Genomic DNA, 21,269 nt, shown 5'->3' on the forward strand with positions numbered 1-21,269 from the left:
TCAAGTTTGAGTCTGCACCTAATAAGATTATCATGTTCCTGTACATAGCCATGAAGATAAATGTATAGACACTTTTGTCAAGTATCAGAGATATATGTGATGGTGCTACAGAAGAATGCTGAAGATTAGATGGGTAGATCACATAGCTAATGAGGAAATATTGAATAGGGTTGGGGAGAAGAGAAATTTGTGGCACAACTTGACTAGAAGAAGGGATCGGTTGATAGGACATGTTCTGAGGCATCAAGGGATCACTAATTTAGTATTGGAGGGCAGCGTGGAGGGTAAAAATCGTAGAGGGAGACCAAGAGATGAATACACTAAGCAGATTCAGAAGGATGTAGGTTGCTGTAGGTACTGGGAGATGAAGAAGCTTGCACAGGATAGAGTAGCATGGAGAGCTGCATCAAACCAGTCTCAGGACTGAAGACAACAACAACAACAACATGTGAGAATAAGATTTACGTACCAATACCAAAGGAACTTCAGATTGTCAATTGTAAATAGCATCCAGAACCAAGTTAAGTAATTTTTATGCTTGTTATTATTTTAATAAAGGTGTGTGAAAATTAATCAAGTTCTATTTAACGTTGGTTACCGTCAATCTGCTACTCTAAGCGTGCAAGTGGCATTTCTATCGTCTGACCTAACGGCAGAAGATAAACACGCCATGATGAGACCACAAGACATATTGCTAATACTCGCCTACTTCGTTAGAGCGACAATTCAAATAATCTGATGGTGTGTGTACTAAAGGTCTTACAGTAGCGTACACCACAAAAACTAATGGGTGCAAAAATTGCAGTGTTCAACTGCAGTCATAAAAATTAAGTAAAACTTGTAAATGTGTAAACAGTGTGTCCGTAAACAAATGTATGAACCAATAGGGAGACACTTTTCACGTAAGATCAGTATTGCCCTCTTTCGTGCAACCAAAAACTATCTTACATATTAGGGGATCATCAGAGATGTTGGCTACTGATTTTCATGAGTCTTGGGTACGTTGTAGATGGACATGTCCTGACTACCTAGCTAGCGACGTTTCATGCAGCGGCCCCAACCTTCCGAGCAAATCAAAGTCGATGATTAATGCGTTCCTCCTACCCGGAACTTTCGTCTCTTTTCTTGAAGCTAACGTTCACTGCTACTATGCTGGCAGTACATATTTTCCAAGTCTGTGATATTGGCTTTTACAGGCATGTTAAAATTTTCACGAAAAATATTCAAAATGCTCCCGACATGCTAAAGATTAATAGAGAAATCATTTCGAATGAAAACTCCATAAAAATAGTCTTCAATTCTGCATCAAATTAGTGTCCTTGCTTTCACAGGAATGATCAACTACGTGTGGTTCCATCAAAGCTGATCGAAGAAAGGAAGATCTTTTTGTATTTACCCAAACTGTGCTTTGCAGTACCGCTTCTGAAAAATTAGTGTACCTTGAAGGCAGCAGCTTTCATTAAATGTGCTTTGTGTTTTGTGAATTTGTGCTTCAGTGGTTCAAAATGGTTCAAATGGCTCTGAGCACTATGGGACTTAACTTCTGAGGTCATCAGTCCCCTAGCACTTAGAACTACTTAAACCGAACTAACCTAAGGACATCACACACATCCATGCCCGAGGCAGGATTCGAACCTGTGACCGCAGCGGTCGTGGCGCTTTGGTGGCTTCTGTGACAAATACTATCTGGAATTCTGCACAAGCATAGCAAGCAATAGCGAGTGAGACAACTGTCACATGTTCTGTAACAAACGAAATACATATTTGAAGATAATGACTGATTTATCAGTGAATTTTCAACAGCAAATTTTTCCAGCAATTAGCTACTATTCTTCCCCTCATCTCCTTCCACACAGAGATATAAATTATATACACTATAGTTACGAAAATTCTTTGCTCTTGCTCCCCTACACCTCGTCACCATCCACACACCAAGGAGAAAGGGGAAGAGAAAGGGGGACCAGGAGAGAGGGGGGGACTAGAGAGAGGGAGAGGCGAGCAGCGAGAGGGGGGGCCCAAGCGGGGAGAAGGGGGGTCCCGAGCGGGGCGAAGGGGGGCCCCAGTGGGGAGAAGGGGGGCCTGAGTGGGGAGAAGGGGGGGCCCGAGCGTTTGACAGGGGGCCGAGTGGTTGAGAGGGGGAGTGGTGGGGAGAGTGAGGAGAGGGAGAAGGTGGGGGAAAGGGAGAGGGAGAGAGGAGGGAGAAATGAGGGAGAGATAGTGGATCGATAGAGGGGGAAGAGGGAGTGGTAAGAGAGAGGGGGAAGAGGGAGTGGTAAGAGAGAGGGGGAAGAGGGAGTGGTAAGAGAGAGGGGGAAGAGAGAGGGGGAGAGAGAGGGGGGGAGAGACAGGGAAGAGAGAGGGGGGAGAGAGAGGGGGAAGAGAGTGGTGGAGAGAGGGGGAGACTGAGGGGGGTAGAGAGTGGGGTGGGGAGGGGGTAGGGAGGGGGTAGGGATGGGGTAGGGTTCATAGTAAGGAGGGGGTATGGAGGTTGGGTAGGGAGGGGTTATGGATGTGTGTTTGGGATGGGTTAGGAAAGGGGGTATGGAGGGGATATTGAGGGGGTAGGGAGGGTCTAGGAAAGGGGTAGGGAGGGGTAGGGATAGGGTATGAAGAAGGGTAGAGAGGAGGGTAGGGAGAGGGTAGGGAGGGGGTAGGTAGGAAGGGTAGGGTGGAGTTATGGAGGTGAGTTTGGAGGCGGTTAGGGAAGGGGGTATGGAGGGTTAGAGAGAGGATAGGGAGAGGGGGGAGGGAGAGGGGTAGGAAGAGGGAGACAGGGTGGTAGAGGGTGTGAGAGAGTTGGGAGGGATAGGGGTAGGGGGGTGAAAAAGGGGTGTGAGAGGGGGCTGAGTGAGAGGAGAGTGGGGGAGAGGGCTGAGTGTGGGGGAGAGGGGAGAGAGGGTTATGTTATGGAGGGTCAGATATTGAGAGACGGAGGTTGAGATAGTGAGAGTGAGATAGGGTGGGTGAGAGTGGGAGAGGGGGAGAGTGGGAGAGGGGAAACTAGGAGAGTGGGAGAAGGGTGAGGGTAGTGTGAAGGGCATGGTAGGGGGCAGAAAGGGGATAGAGTGGGTTGGAGCTGAATATGAGGGGGGGGGGGGGTGAGAGTGGGGTCAGTGAGTGGGGGGAGACAGTGGGGGGAAGAGAGTGGGGGAAGAGAGTGGGGGGATTGGGGGAGAGAGTGGGGGAGAGAGTGGGGGGAGAGAGTGGGGGAGAGAGTGGGGGGAGAGAGTAGGGGGGAGAGAGTGGGGGGGGAGATAGTGGGGGGAGAGAGTGGGGGGGAGATAGTGGGTGGGAGAGAGTGGGGGGGAGATAGTGGGTGGGAGATAGTTGGGGGGAGATAGTGGGGGGAGATAGTGGGGGGAGATAATGGGGGGGGCTAGTGGGGGGAGATAGTGGGATAGTGGGGGGGAGATAGCGGGGAGAGAGAGAGTGAGAGGGAGAGAGAGTGTGAGAGGTGGGGGAGGGAGAGGTGAGGGAGAAGGGGGAGTGAGGGGCGAGAGAGAGTGGGGGAGTGAGAGGGGGGAGATTGAGGGGGGAGAGGAGAAAAGGGGGAGAGATGGGGAGAGTGATGGGGGAAGAGAGAGTGTGGAGAGGGCGGGAGTGTGAGGGCCCAGTGTGGGTAGAGTGGGGGGATAGTGGGGGAAGAGAGATGTGGTTGTAAAATGTACCTCAAATAACAGCCCATAAAAGCTGAGGGATGTGCTGCCTGATTTGTAGCTCATGTTCCAAAGCAGGGGGAGAGAGGGGGCGAGATAATGGAGTTACTGGTTAATGGAATCGCGAGGTTTTCACACACACACACGGAGTTACGAGGTTTTCTTTGCCTACCGTCGATATGTAAGCTGTTTCGAGCGTCACGATCCTGTATCCAAAGTATGTATCCGCAGACATGGTAAGTGCGCTACATAGCGAGCATATTGGCGAATCAGAGAGGTTCACACATGATAATAAAAGGCGGAAGGCATCGCTCCGTTTGAATACAATACCAAGAACGAGTGGAATGAAATTCCACATAAAAATTTGGGAAGTAGCAATTTCTACGATTCAGAGCATTAGTCATAGCTGCCGTCAACATTATAAATGACAGCATTCTACGGTTTAGTGTCTCAAGCAGTCTGGCGCTTGAGCGACAACAACCTGCAGTTACATCGTTTAATTCGCCGTGTCACTGGCAGTTTTTTTAGTGTCCTCTATCCGTACAACGCTCCACGTGAATTTTTCATTGATGGGAACAGTGCTGGTAATTTTCCTCTGAGATGTTTGATGACCCGTATCGCTTTTTCTTTCACTGCTTCATTGGACCAAAATTATATTTTCTTTTAACGCAGATTTTACCTTGGGAAACAGATAAAACTCACATGGTGCTGGGCCAGGAGAATAAGGTGACTAGCCTAACATTGGGATGCTCTTCGTCCCTAGAAAGCTCTTACTCGTCAATGCGATATGAGCCAGTGTACTGTCTTGATGCAGAATTCATGACTCGTTCTTCCAAAATTCGGGTCGTTTTCTTTTTTTTTATTTTCTGATTGAGCTGGGCAAGAATCTCAAAGTAGTAATGTTGATTAATAGTTTGACCTTCCGGAACCCAGTGAAGAGAAAATTCCATGAATATCGTAAAACGCAATCGTCTTTGTTTAGAATCTTTGTTTGCTCATTCGAGCTCTTTCCACTCTTGGTGAAATGGGCCATTTCAGTGCATGTATTAAAGCTTAGTTAGTGTCCGGCCGGTGTGGCCGAGTGGTTCTAGGCGCTTCAGTCTGGAATTGCGCGACCGCTACTGTCGCAGGTTCGAATCCTGCCTCGGACATGGATGTGTGTGATGTCCTTAGGTTAGTTAGTTCTAGGGGACTGATGACCTCAGATATTAAGTCCCATAGTGCTCAGAGCCTTAGTTTATGGACTATAAGTGAAAAAAAACATGATTCGTTACATTTTAATACTTTTTCCTAAAAATCTGGATAATTTTCAACGATATTGAGTCAATACAAACATTTTCATTTTCACGAGTTTTTGTTTGATTGTGAGAATTTTCGGCATCAAATTCGCACACAATTTCCTCAAAGTAAATGGAATATATAAAAATTCCATTTAGCATTATATGTTAATATCTGCAGTTTAAGCAGTCGAACGAATTCTCAACCGACAGTCAGATCGAATAAGATTACCAATTTTTCGATATTTTCATCCGTTTTAGTGGTTGAAGGCCGGTCCAAACGTGAACCAAATTCAACGTGTTCTCGTCCATCTTAGAAAGGCTTGAACCACTCAAAAACTCGCATACGTAATGAAGTCTTCACCATACACTTCTTTACAATAGGTTTCAAAAGCAAATTTTCTAAGTTTAATGTGAAACTTCATGAGAGTTCGTTACTGCATTATTCCACTTATTTTTCCAGTAAAACAAAGCAAAAGTTCTTACACAAAGAAAGGGCACTGCCACACTCATTTGTCTACAGACACCAGAGATGCCGCATTCGACTGAGGCTTCACACTACTGCTGTTGGTCGTTTATCTTCGGTGCATACATACTTAATCTGTGGCACCATCAGCCACATCTCGTATTCCAAAAATGTATTATAGCAGTGAGTATAACTACAAATAAAAAATAGAAGGAACTACTGACAACAGCAATAAATCAGGTATTCCTTACCTGTCATGCAGACCTTAATATGCCTCTGGAATAGCATGGAATTTGAAGTAGTTATCCCGCACAGGTGTAACTCCTACATTGAAAGTGCAATTCGATAAAACAACGATGATTATGTTCAGATAACTGAACTAAACCAGCTGAAGACAGGAAAATGTCCGACACACTCCTTGGGGAATAAAAGTAACTGATTGTTGTATTTCTTTGATCGATTCGATCACCACCCACCGGTTTCGTACGTAGAAGTAATCTAAAAGTACGTGATGGTATTAAGTTGCCTGTTTTATGCTCAAGTCAGTGACTTCAGCGTAACCGGTTAGAACCATGCAGTACGCAGAACGAAGAAGGAGAGATGAAGCACACCACGTCACCGCGTGGCTACGCCAAACAACGAAGCGTCGGGCGGAAGCACATGACGAACATGCAGCAGAGTCAGACCTGCGGTTCCCGCTGACACAGCGCGTACCTGCTCTGCGATAACGGCTCGCTGCGCAGCTACTATGGGTCCTCGTGTCTAAATGAATGCTGCCAGCACCGCAGCCTCTGCTGTTTATCTCACGCAATAGTGTGTACCACGTATTCAAGGTGATATGTTTTTCAGTCGCAAGTGACTCAGTACGTAAATTTCCTCTTCAGAGTTACGCAGATTTTATCCGGACAAATTCGAAATGTTAGTAAAGCTGTCTAATGTAGTACGTGAAGTTGGAACAACATCAGTTCTGCGAAAGCCTGAAGACAATATTGCTACTGTGTGTTCCAATATCTTCCACTTCCTCATTTCAAAACACGATTTTAAGAACTGTAAATGCGTATTGTGTTTCTATCAGTCAGCATCCCACTGTGACCCCAGCATTCTAGCAGTTGAACACATGCTGTTATCAAGGATTTCAGTCGTGGTTGACCACCATTACTCTGAGGGTGCAACATGACCGTTGGACACGCAAATTGTAAGTCAATTTTTTTCATAAAAGCTGTATATTTTCTTCTTAGACACTACTGTACAACTTTTTTATTGTATTTTCCGCGTATTCGTAATAACCTAAAACACGTATGAGTGCACACTCTCGCGGCGATACAGCACAAGAAAATCTTCTCGGACTTCCAGGTGCTTCTAGACGAGTTTTCAACCCAAATGTCCTTGGTCATTGTCAAGTGACAATTGATCATTTGATAATGTCCGAAGAGTACTCGGCGGGAAGCTCGTGGATGTAGTATCAATGTGCACGCTGAAAGGCGGAGAAAACTTTATATGTGAAGTTTTTGTTCCTTTATTCGACTGCAATTATTAGAAAAAAAGGAACAGTACTGTCACCTTTATGGCCATTTTAAAATGACAAATACAGGCAAATAACTCAGAAAATCTCTCGAAAAGGCAAAATTACATCTGCCTCTGGACATACCTAGGGACTTCACAAAGAAAGTTACACATGTCGTCCCATGCTAAGGTCACTGCACACCAGAATGGCGCATTGACAGAAGGTAGTACATGTTCTGGGCTTCCTGCAGACACGGTTCTGCTGCGGTACTTATCACAGTGTGGGGCTGAAATGACGCGGCAATCGGAAACGGACAGCAGAGCTGAAGTAAGCGGGAAAGAACGTCTAAATTTCACATAGAACTACCACGGAATTCAGGCGACGTATAGACCAAATGAGATATCACGTCCAGCCCCAGTGACATGATGCCAACAGTTTAAGAAAGTCCGCACAGACATGGACGATACTGAAACTTTCTGGCAGATTACAACTGTGTCCGGGACCGGGACTCGAACTCGAGACCTTTGCCTTTCGCGGGCAAGTGCTCTACCATCTGAGAGACCCAAGAACAATTCGCGACCCGTCCTCACAGCTTCAGTTCCCCAGTTCTCCTGCAGGAGAGCTTCTGTGATGTTTGGAAAGTAGGAAACGAGTTACTGGCCGAATTAAAGCTGTGAGGACAGGCCGTGAGTCGTGCTTGGACATCTCAGATGGTAGAACACTTGCCCGCGAAACCAAAGATCTCGAGTTCGAGTCTCGGTCCGGCACACAGTTGTAATCTGCCACGAAGTTTCATATCAGCGCATACTACGATGCAGAGAGAAAATTTCGTTACGGATGATATTGATCGCCAAGGAAACATATCGACGTCGAACACAGACGATAACGTCCAGCCAATCGCTAAGCTCGAAGTACATCTGTGGGAAAGATATTACGCAACGCAAAGGAAGTTCACGGAGCGGTTCTCCAATGGCTCCGCGACCACCGACAAAATTTCTGTCGTCGAGAAATTGAACGACTGATAGACACTGCCACGTGTAATGAGTATGATGGGCAAACATCTATTAGGCGCACTACGAATGTAGTGCTGTGGACATGTTGGGAATGTGGGTCTCACGGGGAGCGTGCAAGGGATAAGTCCCTGCAGACGCACTATCCTCCGTGCCGTCGGTGGCTCAGATGGATAAAGTGTCTGCCACGTAAGCAGGAGATCCCGGGTTCGAGTCCCGGTCGGGGCACACATTTTCAACATGTCCCCAGTGAAGTACATCAACGTCTGTTTGCAGCTAAGGTGTCCATTTAATTATCATTTCATTGCAAAATATGCATTAGATCTTCAGATGTATGCTTACACAGATGTTCACATACTCACGTGAGGAATTAAGGGCACCTACAGTGTCTTAGAGAGAGACTATACCAGTCGCCACAGTCCGATATCACGGCATTGTAATGCGACCATATCCTTGGTGCCACATCCAAAGGCAACTACACTGAAGAACCAAAGAAACTGGTACACTTGCGTAATATCGTGTACAGCCCCCACGAGCACGCGAAAGTGCCGCAACACGATGTGGCGTCGACTCGGTTAATGTCTGAAGTAGTGCCGGAGGGAACTGACACGATGAATCCTGCATTCCTGTCCATAAATCCGCAAGAGTACGAGGAGGTGGAGATCTTTTCTGAACAGCACGTTGCAAGGTATCTCACATATGCTCAGTGATGTTCATGTCTGCGGAGTTTGGTGGTTAGCGGAAGTGTAAACTCAGTGTTCCTGGAGCCACTCTGCACCAATTCTGGACGTGTGGGGTGTCCGATTCTCCTGCTGGAATTGCCCAAGTCCGTCGGAATGCACAATGGACATGAATGGATGCATGTTATCAGATAGGATGCTTACAAAGGTGTCATCTGTCAGAGTCGTATCTAGACGTATCAGCCATTCATATGACTCCAATTGCATACGCGACACACCGTTACAGAGACTCCACCAGCTTGAACAGTCCCCCACTGACATGCAGGGTCAATGGATTCATGCCGTTGTCTCCCTACCCGTACACGTGCATCCGCTCGATATAACCTGAAACGAGACTCGACCGACCACGCAGCATGTTTTCAGCCATCAACAGTCCAGTGTCAGTGTTGACGGTCCCAGGCGAGGCGTAAAGCTTTGTGTCGTGCAGATATCAACGGTACACGGGTGGCCCTTCGGCTCCGAAAGCCCTTAGCGATAAAGTTTCGTTGAATGGTTCGCACGCTGACACTTGTTGATGGCCCAGCATTGAAATCTGTAACAATTTTTCGGAACGGTTGCACTTCTGTCACGTCGAACGATTCCCTTCAGTTGTCGTAGGTCGCGTTCTTGCAGGATCTTTTTCCGGTCGCAGCTGTGTTGGAGATTTGATTGGACCGGATTCCTGATATTAGCGGCGCACTAGTGAAATGATCATACGGGAAAATCCCCACTTCATCGGTACCTGGGAGATGCTGTATCCCATTGCTCGTGCGCCGACTGTTCTACGTTCAAACTTAAATATTGATAACACGCCATTGTAGCAGCAGTAACCGATCTAACAAGCGTTAGACACTCGTCTTATGTAGGCGTTGCCGACCGCAGCGCAGTATTCTGCCTGTTTACATATATCTTTTACTTAAATACGCATGCCTCTGCCAGTTTCTTTGGCGTTTCATTGTATTTGCAACACCGCACAGATACAGAGATTTTCGCGAGCAACTGTGCCCAGACTTTGTTGGGGGTACTCAAGAGAAAACTGCCCCCGCCATTATTAACTATCTTTAGTTATAGCTTGTTGATGCAAGGGGTCACAGTCGAAACTTGGAATAGTTGGCCTTGACTGACGAGTCATGGCAGACATTGGTGCAGGCGAAGTAACATGATTATAAAGAGTTGGCGCATCCCGTTAGCCAATAGGATAGCGTTCAGCCAGGACGTGGAAGTATTTGTTTGCCACCCCTCTCACTGGCGACCGGCGCAAAACCTAATGCCTGGTACAAACGTCCGTTTGATCACCTACAGCGTTTCGTTCATGAACTGTACCAGCGGCAAGACGTTATGCCCAATTTTGTCAGAATAGTTTGAAGGTGCTTGTGAAACCCATCGGATCGCATGGTGTCGAATCTACTGAGCACAAAAAAAGGAGCGAGATGTGCGCGTCCTGGATACGGCTTGGAACAATTTCCGTGAGATGAGTATTGAAACTGGACACAGCACATTTTGGAACTCGCAAAACAACTTATTTCAGTTACATTTTCATTTAGAATAACTGTAAATCCTGGAAAGAGACAAATCAGTAAGCTTACGTATTTTGCATATCCTCATTCAGTAATGTCCTACGGAATAGTGTTCTGGGAGAACTCTAACCAAATCATTCTTCATCGCTCAAAAATGTGCTGTAAGAATAATATATGGTACTCAACCACGATCGTCTTGTAGATATCTGTTTAAAGAGTTGTGCACTCTGTGTACTGCTTCACTGTATATTTATTTCCTCACTAAGTTCGTTGTAAATAATCCACTGCAGTCAAAGAGGAGCAATGATGTACATAATTACAACACCAGCAGGAAAAATGCCATTCGTTACTTGACATCAAGATTGCCTTTAGCTCAAAAAAGAGTGCACAATGCTGCAACAAAAATTTTTGATCACTTACTTACCCAGTGATATAAAATGTCTGACAGACCGCGAAGTAAAATTTGTAAACAAACTAAAAAAGTTTCTCCTGTTCCGTGTAAGAATTTCTGTTATTGTAAAGCGTAAAAGGAGGTCGGTGGAATTATTAACTCACCCCTGTAAGGTATGGGCCCAAATTTCGTCACCATAGTATGTTAGGACCTGTATAAGCCCTGAAAAATTACGGCAAAGGCTACAAATTGGTATATATATTCCTGAATTTAATGTACTCTTGCAGGAAAGTTACAATTAAATTTTCGTGACATTTTAAGGCCAGTATTTGATAGAAACGTCAACACTGCGAAAACAAAAATGTAAGAAGACCGTTCGCAATTTCGTCCCCAACTAAAATCTCGAAGGTACAGTTAATTTAAATATAGTTTTCCATTCCAACAATGCCAAATACTTTGGCTGTTATAAATTAATTGAAGGCCATGAATGAACAAAGTTTTCAAGGTTTTTAAGCCTTCGGAAGATATTTCCCATTTGGGTGTGTGTGTCCACGTAGATGAAGATTAAGTTTCGTGATAACAGACCAAGTAGTTTCCGTAACGAATTCATATCTCTCGGCTCGCTTTCCCTCATATGAAAAAAGTAAAGTAATCTACGCAAATAGCAAATAAAATTTATTTTCAATATAAGTTCTCAATTTCATTCCTGGGACGAAAATAGGAAAGGGACGGGGCACGAAATTATGAACATCCCCTATTTTATTATATTGGCCGCTACAGCAATATAGGTCAAACTCTTGAATATAACGCTTACACACCAGAAACAACAACACACGACTGAAATACGACCGAATATCTAAACACAAATCGGTGCTCACACTAGGAATTGCAGGTTGTTTGACTGCTGCACTAAGCCACCTCAGCACAAAAAACTGAATTCCCCAGTACACGGAACCTACACGTGCTGCATGAAACACACACTCCTTTAAATGGACTCAGGTCACGCACGCGCATTTAAATATTTGTTACCAGTCGCGGAAACAGAAAATTCCTAAGGAGACAAAATTAGGAGCATGGACGGTACTAGGGCCTTTACCTAATATTTTTCTTTTGATTGGGAAAAAAGACGAAAAAACCTTATAAATGTGCAGCATGTAGCTATATTTTCGAAATAATTTTCGATGTGAATGGAAAGTGTCTCGTTTCACAACATTACGATTTATCGTGCAAATTATCCATGGAACATAAAACTAACAAGCTGTCGGTAGCTATTAAGCGGAATGGCTAACCCAGTGCCTTAGATGACTCGCCGTGTTTAAGTCACAAGCCGTCGCTGCTGTGGCCCGTGCGAGAGAAAATATTACAGGCCTCTAGCTGGTGTCTGTAATTCGGTTACCCACGAGCAATTTTTTATGCTGTAGCAGTACGATAATCTTTAAAACATTATTTACGATTTTTTACGTATATGCATAACTTACTACTACTCAATCACGAACACCATCCTAATTTTACTCGCCTTGCAGGAAATCTGGTATTAGAGGGTTATTAAAGAAGCCTTTTATTAAATCATTATGTACTCTCTGCTGGAGCGACCAGCATAACTTTATTAAGTTGATCTGTCTTGTGAAGAAATTCTAATCTTCAAGTGAACTTGAGTAATTTTCATGTAATGGATGAACTAACACATACTCACGTGTACAATAATTCTCGTATCTTTACTTGCAAGAACGATAGGGAATTCAAATTCATTAGCAGCTTCACGAACAGTGTCACCGTTCTTAAGGGGAGGTTTACTATCTTTTGGTTCAAAAAATCGATTTTATTAAAATGCATTTTTGGATCCGTAAAAGTGTTTAGAATCCACCCCTGAAACGGTTTTTCCGAATATGGAACGGAAATGTTTGTTATTCGTGGTTGCACAAAAAAATGCGAGTGCCTGAAATCGGCCCTTTTCACACACCAGTTTTTTTCTTTCGGAGGACGAGTTATTGTACCGGTGCTGGGGAGGAAACACACGAAATTCAAATGAAAGTTTGAACGCGTGTGTTTGGAAGTTAGCCCCAAAGCATTTTCATTCTGGTGCGAAGACTGTGGAGATTGCGGCTTTCCTGGCAGTGAGCAGCTTTAACGAAGGGTATTCAGAAATTCTGAAGACCATGACAACGATGGACGTCACCCTGGGACTCTATTCGGCGCAGGATGGCCCAGATCGAGCAGAACGCCCTCTATGAGGAAGAGGAAGGACTAGTTTATGGGTCCCGAATAGCAGATTGAACGTAAGTTACATAATACTGCATTTATATGTAGTAAAAACTTCAAACGCGTTTTTCTCGAAATGACCTTTTTTTATCGCGCGATATGGTAACTTCAAATCTACTGCACCGATTGGCATGATTCTTAGTTTCCGACGAAGCTAACTAAATCGTCTAGGAGTTTTACCACTTTTATTCCGATCCATCAACTATAAATATTTTTACTTCGCCGACGAAGTCGAAAAATCGATTAAACAAACCCTATTTTCTTTTTCAAATGGCCGCCTTTTTGTTGCCTATGGTCCAAATAACTTAAGCGACGTACAGCTCCTAAAGAATCTTATATACTTCGATAACGTCAACTCAATTTTGATTTCAGACGAGCCGGCTGACCTGTGACATACCGCGCGTGGAGGTCTACATCGAAATTTTGTCTCGTTCCGACGGCAACTTCCGCCTTTGCTCTTCGACATTTCCGGTTGAAAAAATTCCAGTTTGTAGAGGAAATATCAGTAAACATTTTGGTAAAATATGACATTGATATCTCTAACACATATCGTGATAAAAATTCTCAAGGAACATGCTTTTTTCGGGCCAAAGGTAGTAAACCTACCCTTAACATTAAGCTCATCAGCTTAATCGGTTCTGAATTCCAGTTCCGAAACAAACACTGGAGCAAGTGCATTACAAATAAGGAGGATCAACATACACAAACTGTGCGTCAGCTGTATGGCGATTATTCCTCCGTACGTGCATGTTAGAGCGACGTGTAACTGCCGACACTCAGGTGACGCACTGAGAGACGATGGAAGGTCAGATTAAACAACGAGAAAGAGAAAAGTCATTCATTTCATAAACCACATAAATACAAGAGGGAAAATAAATTACAGTAGCTACAACGTCCAAGGCAATTCGATCAACGAGTGAACATTAAAGCAGATTGTAGGTTACTTTATCTCTTTTTTGTGTGTTTTTGCCGGAGGTAAACTGGCGAGATTCAGCGGACTGGAAATCCGTAAAAGATTGTGAAAGGTTTTGGAGCTATCTTCAATGAGACTCCGCCCTCCTTTCTGTCATATTACACGCCCACCACCTCTTCCCCGCTACGACGTAAATTGATCCGTTCAGTTTCGTGAATTACGGTAATATTTATATTTCTTCGTCTTGATGTATTACACTAGCCATTAGGAGCTTATTTGGCCGTCCATATCTCTGCTGCCAACGCCTCAGTTCTGCTTGATATCAAAAGAGTGGGAAGAAGATACGTATAGGAGGTGTAAAAAATTTGAACTTCTTGATTTAAGATTCGACAAGATGCTTTGTAACCCTTCTGAGGTAAATGGGAGAAGAAAATAAATATGTAATTCAGATAAGTCCCTCGGATTTGGCTCCGTTTTGTACCAGTGTTGAAAATTTACATTAGTTTTACTAGATCCAGATTTGCAGCACAGCAACACAGGTTTGGTATGTCAGCCTAACGAAACTAAAGAAACCACAAGAAAATATGAAATTCATTTGATGACCCCAGCTATAAACAGTGGTAAGTGACAGTCGATAAGAAACAGAATTATTGGCTCCAAAACATGACTAATGTGCTTTATTTATTTTAGCTCACAGTTCCACGATAAAACGAGAGATGGCGCCTCTTATCTGAAACGATGCTAGGAAGAACTCCACTAACAGCTGGGAAAATACTTGTTTTAATAAACAACTGGTTTCGCAGCTTAAAGCCACATCGTCAGGTGCAACGTATATGGTAAATAGCAAAGTAGAGGGTCAACGCATTTTGCGGATATTAAAATTAATAACCTGCATCTAAAAACAAATAAATATATTTTTTATAATGAGTGGACATGAAAGTTATTAAAAAGGGACCGGACTGGCGACAAAAAATTGTCACTGCTTACACGATTACACGCGGCGATATACAAATTACTATGTGGAAACGTGTGGTTCCTGAAGAGGGGCAGCAGCCTTTTCATTAGTTGCAAGGGCAACAGTCTGGATGATTGACTGATCTGGCCTTGTAACAATAACCAAAACGGCCTTGCTGTGCTGGTACTGCGAACGGCTGAAAGCAAGGGGAAACTACGGCCGTAATTTTTCCCGAGGGCATGCAGCTTTACTGTATTGATAAATGATGATGGCGTCCTCTTGGGTAAAATATTCCGGAGGTAAAATAGTCCCCCATTCGGATCTCCGGGCGGGGACTACTCAAGAGGATGTCGTTATCAGTAGAAAGAAAGCTGATGTTCTACGGATCGGAGCGTGAAATGTCAGATCACTTAATCGGGCAGGTAGGTTAGAAAATTTAAAAAGGGAAATGGATAGGTTAAAGTTAGATATAGTGGGAATTGGTGAAGTTCGGTGGCAGGGGGAACAAGACTTCTGGTCAGGTGACTACAGGGTTATAAACACAAAATCAAATAGGGGTAATGCAGGAGTAGGTTTAATAATGAATAGGAAAATAGGAATGCGGGTAAGCTACTACAACCAGCATAGTGAACGCATTATTGTGGCCAAGATATATACGAAGCCCATGCCTACTACAGTAGTACAAGTTTATATGCCAACTAGCTCTGCAGATGACGAATAAATTGAAGAAATGTATGATGAAATAAAAGAAATGATCCAGATAGTGAAGGGTGACGAAAATTTAATAGTCATGGGTGACTGGAATTCGGTAGTAGCAAAAGGGAGAGAAGGAAACGTAGTAGGTGAATATGGATTGAGGCTAAGAAATGAAAGAGGAAGCCGCACAGAGCACAACTTAATCATAGCTAACACTTGGTTTAAGAATCACGAAAGAAGGTTGTTTACATGGAAGAACCCTGGAGATACTAAAAGGTATCAGATAGAATAAAATGGTTCAAATGGCTCTGAGCACTATGGGACTCAACTTCTGAGGTCATTAGTCCCCTAGAACTTAGAACTAGTTAAACCTAACTAACCTAAGGACATCACAAACATCCATGCCCGAGGCAGGATTCGAACCTGCGACCGTAGCGGTCTTGCGGTTCCAGACTGCAGCGCCTTTAACCGCACGGCCACTTCGGCCGGCTATCAGATAGATTATATAATGGTAAGACAGAGATTTAGGAACCAGGTTTTAAATTGTAAGACATTTCCAGGGGCAGATGTGGACTCTGACCACAATCTATTGGTTATGGCCTGTAGATTAAAACTGAAGAAACTGCAAAAAGGTGGGAACTTAAGGAGATGGGACCTGGATAAACTGAAAGAACCAGAGGTTGTACAGAGTTTCTGGGAGAGCATAAGGGAACAATTGACAGGAATGGGGGAAAGAAATACAGTAGAAGAAGAATGGGTAACTTTGAGGGATGAAGTAGTGAAGGCAGCAGAGGATCAAGCAGGTAAAAAGACGAGGGCTAGTAGAAATCCTTGGGTAACAGAAGAAATATTGAATTTAATTGATGAAAGGAGAAAATATAAAAATGCAGTAAATGAAGCAGGCAAAAAGGAATACAAACGTCACAAAAATGAGATCGACAGGAAGTGCAAAATGGCTAAGCAGGGATGGCTAGAGGACAAATGTAAAGATGTAGAGGCTTATCTCACTAGGGGTAAGATAGATACTGCCTACAGGAAAATTAAAGAGACCTTTGGAGATAAGAGAAACACTTGTATGAACATCAAGAGCTCAGACGGAAACCCAGTTCTAATCAAAGAAGGGAAAGCAGAAAGGTGGAAGGAGTATATAGAGGGTCTATACAACGGCGATGTACTTGAGGACAATATTATGAAAATGGAAGAGGATGTAGATGAAGACGAAATGGGAGATACGATACTGCGTGAAGAGTTTGACAGAGCACTGAAAGACCTGAGTCGAAACAAGGCCCCCGGAGTAGACAACATTCCATTGGAACTACTGATGGCCTTGGGAGAGCCACTCCTGACAAAACTCTACCATCTGGTGAGCAAGATGTACGAGACAGGCGAAATACCCTCAGACTTCAAGAAGAATATAATAATCCCAATCCCAAAGAAAGCAGGTGTTGACAGATGTGAAAATTACCGAACAATCAGTTTAATAAGCCACAGCTGCAAAATACTAACACGAATTCTTTACAGACGAATGGAAAATCTGGTAGATGCCGACCTCGGGGAAGATCAGTTTGGATTCCGTAGAAATACTGGAACACTTGAGGCAATACTGACCCTACCACTGATCTTAGAAGAAAGATTAAGGAAAGGCAAACCTGCGTTTCTAGCATTTGTAGACTTAGAGAATGCTTTTGACAATGTTGACTGGAATACTCTCTTTCAAATTCTAAAGGTGGCAGGGGTAAAATACAGGGAGCGAAAGGCTATTTACAATTTGTACAGAAACCAGATGGCAGTTATAAGAGTCGAGGGACATGAAAGGGAAGCAGTTGTTGGGAAGGGAGTAAGACAGGGTTGTAGCCTCTCCCCGATGTTATTCAATCTGTATATTGAGCAAGCAGTAAAGGAAACAAAAGAAAAATTCGGAGTAATTATTAAAATCCATGTAGAAGAAATAAAAATTTTAAGGTTCGCCGATGACATTGTAATTCTGTCAGAGACAGCAAAGGACTTGGAAGAGCAGTTGAATGGAATGGATAGCGTCTTGAAAGGAGAATATAAGATGAACATCAACAAAAGCAAAACGAGGATCATGGACTGTAGTCGAATTAAGTCGGGTGATGCTGAGGGAATTAGATTAGGAAATGAGACACTTAAAGTAGTGAAGGAGTTTTGCTATTTGGGGAGCAAAATAACTGATGATGGTCGAAGTAGAGAGGATTTCAAATGTAGACTGGCAATGGCAAGGAAAGAGTTTCTGAAGAAGAGAAATTTGTTAAGATCGAGTATAGATTTAAATGTCAGGAAGTTGTTTCTGGAAGTATTTGTATGGAGCGTAGCCATTTATGGAAGTGAAGCATGGACGATAAATAGTTTAGACAAGAAGAGAATAGAAGCTTTCGAAATGTGGTGTTACAGAAGACTGCTGAAGATTAGATGGGTAGACCACATAACTAATGAGGAAGTATTGAATAGGATTGGGGAGAAGAGGAGTTTGTGGCACCACTTGACCAGAAGAAGGGATCGGTTGGTAGGACAAGTTCTGAGGCATCAAGGGATCACCAATTTAGTATTGGAGGGCAGCGTGGAGGGTAAAAATCGTAGAGGGAGACCAAGAGATGAATACACTAAGCAGATTCAGAAGGATGTAGGTTGCAGTAGGTACTGGGAGATGAAGAAGCTTGCACAGGATAGAGTAGCATGGAGAGCTGCATCAAACCAGTCTCAGGACTGAAGACCACAACAACAACAACAACAACATGTGGAAAATAACGGATGACCTTGTCTTATCAGTGGGACGGCAGGGAATCTCCGTGCAGGGCAAAATGAAAGCGCTCAGCATGAACGACAAAGAGAGACTAGCTGGCTGGCGGAACGGAAGCTATCCTTGTGGACACAGTGACGTCATATACTTATGAGTAGGAGCGCTGGGTCGCTCTCTACCTTTCAATGCTAGAATAATACAGAATTTTATTATATACTAACACCTAATCATGAAAACAATCAAATTTAGCCAGAATGCTATGTTGATTTAATTCCAGTTGACATTCTACGTGAACCGCGCGTTTTCGTTTTCATATCTAAAAATTTCTACTTCCTCTAACATCTTCAAAATATGTTTTTTTTCTTTTTGTGAAGTATTTTTAAATTTGTGAACCTGCACTCCGTTTCGCGTAAGAGCGCTGTAAAGGAACACTTTAACTTAAGTAATCCACGATCAACATTAACAGAGCACTTACGCGAACAGGGACACAGCATCACAAGCCCTTCAGAAAATTTAAAAATACTTCATAAAAAAACATATTTTGAATGTATTAGAGGAATTAGAAATTTTTAGATATAAAAACGAAAATGCACAATTCACGTTGAATAACTAATTGGGATTAAAGCACCATAGGACTCTGGCTAAATTTAATTGTTTGAAGGATTAGGTGTTAGTACATAATGAAATTCTGTGTTATTCTTGCTTGTAAAGGTAGGTACCCAGCGCTCCTAGTCATGAGCGTATGACGTCACACTGCCCACGAGCGTAGCTGCCGTTCCGCCAGCCTGCTAGCATCTCTTTGTTGTTCGTGCGGGCCGCTTTCACTTTGCCCTGCAGGAAGCTGTCCTGCCGTCATACTGCTAAGACACTACCACGTGACAGATTCTACATATTACTTTGCGTAGTGCCGCGACTAATCATGTTAGCAGTGACAATTTTTGTCGCCTATCCGGCCCTTTTTCAAAAACTTTTAGCGTCCTCTCACTATAAATTATTTTCTTTCTAGACGCAGACAAATTTTAAAAAATAGACTATGTCTTCTTTACCTTTCGCTCTCTGTAGTATAGACGATATTCTCTGAATATCAAATTTTGACTAGGAGCTATGGGCGTGCCTATGATCTTTTAAGACTGTGAATATATTTTAGCCATTCCTTTATTAATTTTAATACCCACAAAATATGTTGACACTGTACTTCGGTTTTATCGTGTACGTTGCACCCGACGATGCCGCTTTAGGCCGCTAAACCGGTTGCGTTTTGGTAAATAACAACTTTACCTATTGTTAACATCATGCCTTTCAACAGCCGTGGTTATCAAGAATATAAAACAGTTCGTGTCTAGCTGAAATATCAGATTCTCGCTAACGACAAATTTTTCGGGATGTGTGGATGTAAACAGTGGTAAGTACTAAATCATGGCTGCCCGTGGTAGTAACGCGTGCGATGTTCGCGCCAGAAAAATGCTTTACAGGGGCGAATTGTACGAAGCTGAGTTTGATACGTATGACTGAGTTTGAGATCCTCAAATACGTTCCTGAACAGAAATGCCTTTAAAAAGTTGTTGCTAATCAGGAATGGGTGAAATTTAATCAAGCAAACAACGTTAGACCTTATCAGAGTTAATGTGAATTTATGTGACAAGTTGATGGCCGAAGCGACAGTGGTGATCTCTAACATTGTTTACGTACTGTTGTAAGGCGGTTGCTAGAATTAAATTTATATTGCACTGAATCACAGATTTAATTTCATGGTTGTCCTACTTTATTTTTGTCAATATTGTTAATGTAAATCTTATTATCAGAAACTAAATCAATTCGGGCATCTTGAATTTGAATTAGAAATAGTTTTGTCAACTCACCCAGCAAGTGAACAGTTGTAAGTCAACACTGCCCAAGGTTTCGAAATAAACAATGTTAAGTGCCAACTGACGAATTTTCGAGAGCAAATTTTTGGTTAGAATTAACCAATTCAAATATATGTCCTTACTGCGGACGTTTTTGAAAACAGTGACTTCTCTAAATGAAAAAAACACATTGCATGTACTTGAATATCTTATGTAAGCGATTTTATTGATACCTTGCAGCACAGCCGACCGCGGTGGCCGAGCGGTTCGAGGCGCTTCAGTCCGGACCTGCGCGACTGCTACGGTCGCAGATTTGAATCCTGCCTTGGGCATGGACGTGTGTGAAGTCCTTAGGTTCGTTAGGTTTAAATAGTTCTTAGTTCTAGGGGACTGATGACCTCAGATGTTAAGTCCCATAGTCCTCAGAGCCATTTGAACCTTACAGCATTGTTCCTCAAAAAAATTTGTCCCTTACCACTGTTTACAACCGAGGTCGTTATTTAAGGGTGTCCACAGAGAATAAATATAGTATCCCTCATCAACGTTCCCTCCCAGAGCTTTCACACACCTTTTTTTCATTCTGTTATCAGAGTGCGTTAGCGGGCTTTCATCCACTGTGCACTTGGGTTCTTCACAGCCAAACTTAGGTGAGCCAGTACAGGACAGAGAGAGGCCCGACTAGGAATTTTTGTCTTTTAACCAAAGGAAATCTATCGATAAACGTCGATAATGTCGTGGAATAGAGAGCCTCTTTAAATAATTCTGGAAAAATCTGTCTTAGAAAATATATAGAAGCCTAGTACATGGCACTGAGTTCTTTGGGAGAAGCAGGAATGACCAAATTATTGCAGGTTGTGAGCAAGATGTGTGTGTGTGTGAGGCAAATACCCCAAGCTTCAGGAGGGGTATAATATTTCCAGTTCCAAACAAGACACGTTCTGAAAGGTGTGAATACTACAGACATTTGCTTAATACGTCATAGCTGCAAAATATTGACATGAATTATCTGCAGAAGAATGGAAAATCTGGTAGATACTATGGAGAATATCAGTTTGGGTTCCGGAAAATGCAAGAACACGCGAGGCATTATTGATCCAACGTCCTGTGCTGTAAGATAGCTTAAAGAAAGGCACACCCACGCCTTTGGCATTGGTATATTTAGAGGAAGATGTTGACTGGAACTACCACTTTGAAATTCTGAAGGCAGCGGGGATAAAATACAGGGAGCGAAAGGTTATTTACAGCTTGTACAGAAACCAGACTGCAGTTGCGAGAATAATGGTTCAAATGGCTCTGAGCACTAT

The 21,269-nt window shown here is 43.2% G+C and overlaps 1 non-coding gene across 1 annotated transcript; it reads left to right on the forward strand.

Annotated features, from left to right (window-relative positions):
• Window positions 1–8,066: 8,066 nt before the first annotated feature.
• Window positions 8,067–8,141, forward strand: Trnat-cgu. Its single transcript has one exon. It is a non-coding gene; the product is annotated as a tRNA-Thr (tRNA).
• Window positions 8,142–21,269: the final 13,128 nt, after the last annotated feature.

The sequence above is a fragment of the Schistocerca americana genome, chromosome 2 (genome assembly GCF_021461395.2).
Source record: "Schistocerca americana isolate TAMUIC-IGC-003095 chromosome 2, iqSchAmer2.1, whole genome shotgun sequence".
NCBI classification, from domain to species: Eukaryota; Metazoa; Arthropoda; class Insecta; order Orthoptera; family Acrididae; genus Schistocerca; species Schistocerca americana.